Below are 1,857 nucleotides of genomic sequence, written 5' to 3'. Positions count from 1 at the left end.
ATGAAAGGGAGCCCACGGCCTTCATTGTTCACCTCGTCGATGGTATTTGGCTTGACTGGACCCTTGCTGGATTTGCCCTGGTCAAAACCATCGGACTTCGACGCCTTGAAGATGAAAGGGAGCCCACGGCCTTCATTGTTCACTTCATCGTTGGTATTTGGCTTGGCTGGACCCTTGCTGGATTGGCCCGGGTCGCCCTGCTGTCCGGAAAGATCCGACATTTTTTCTCGAGTCAAGATGATCTGACTCGGATAGGTTCGGTAGAGGTTCGGTGTGGATAGCGAGAGTGGAGAGGAAATTGACTGGGGTGGAAGGATTTGTTCCAAGGCGGCGTTTGTGATCCGACGGTAGCTTCTGGCCCCTTGCAGTCAGCACGACGGGGCTCAACTCAGCGGAGAACAAGATCTTACCAATCACACACCTCTGATCTCCGTCAGCACGACGCAGTTCGGATCAGTCCCGTTCGCTTGTGAATCTGCGGCCCCCCTTTGTGTCAGCAGTTGTGCAACGCCATCTCGATCTGGAAGTGAGACATACCTGACAAAGCACCGTTCGGATAGGTGCAGGCTCTCTTATCTTGTCTTGGAGAGGCCCACCTCGGGTAACGGCGTAGTGTCTGATGGTGTGGCGACGGTGTCAAGACTAAAAGGTGGTGGTGTGAAGTCGTGGTGAAGCTCTTGTGGGGAGAAACTGCAGTCCAAGACTATTGGCAGGAGCGCACGTGACGTAATTGTGAACTGTAATGATCACGCCATCGACAGGAGCAACTCTCTCAGCCGCAGGAGCGGCAGTGTCTGTGGTCTTTTCTGCTTGCACGGTGCAATACTATACATATCCCATCCATTCCACTGTCTCCGCTGGTGTTCTCTGCTTTTCTTCTCCTACAGTCCTGGACTTTGCTCTTCTCAGAGCCCTGGACGACGCCGTACCTTCCTCCACTGTGTGCCACGTTTGTCAGCACTCGCTGGACTTGCTCCCAACGTCAAAATGCTGCTGCCTGGACTGCGTTTCGAGCTATCCGTGCTCTGCCGCACAGCCTTCCAATCACAAAACAAACAATCCTTCTGCCTGCGTTGCGCTCCATTCTCTTTGTGCTCCACACTAGCCCGCTGCACTTTCCTCCATTGCACGGCACAAACCGACACGCTCGCTGTACTTGGCCCCTAACGTCACAATGCTGCTGCCTGGACTGCGTCTCGAGCTATCCGTGCTCCGCCACATTACCCTCCAACCACACATCGGATAATCCTGCTGCCTGCGTTGCGTTTCACCCCCTTCGTGCTCAGAGCTACCAATTCCGCCACGTGATGATCAAGTAACGCAGCCTCGTTCTCATGCCTCCCCAGCCCTGTGCCAACCGCATCGCGTCGGTCTGCGCTGCTTTTTGCCTGCGGTACCTGCGCTCCATTGCGTGAATCCTGCCTGCGTAGCATAATGTATGCTGTAGCACATCCTACCACATCTCCGCTCCCTCCGCGCGCCCTCTTCTCGTGCGCCCTCGCCGTCTGTCCCCCTCGCTGTCTCCCTGTGGCGCCATCTCTATCCTTCGCCAGCCATTGCCCCGCGGTTTCTCTCCCTCGCGTCTCTCCCCCTCGAGTCTCTCTCCCACTCTGTCTGTCCTCCTCCGCTCGATAGATGCTCCAACGAACTCGCAGAGATCCCTGTTCTCAATGAGTGCCCCTTTGAAGCCTTCCTTCCTGTACCCCATCGCCCATACCGCATGCCGTGTCCTCCACCAGCTTGGTCGTCAAGCCCACACGATCCACGATCCACGGCCCACGACCATGAAGAATAAAATTGGAAAAAGAAGAAGAAGAATAAGAGAGACTCAATCATGCAAGCTCCGACAGGCTCCGA

The sequence above is a fragment of the Fonsecaea pedrosoi genome (genome assembly GCF_000835455.1).
Source record: "Fonsecaea pedrosoi CBS 271.37 unplaced genomic scaffold supercont1.6, whole genome shotgun sequence".
NCBI lineage: Eukaryota > Fungi > Ascomycota > Eurotiomycetes > Chaetothyriales > Herpotrichiellaceae > Fonsecaea > Fonsecaea pedrosoi.
The sequence above is the reverse complement of the archived record's forward strand: the minus strand, read 5'-3'. Positions refer to the sequence as shown.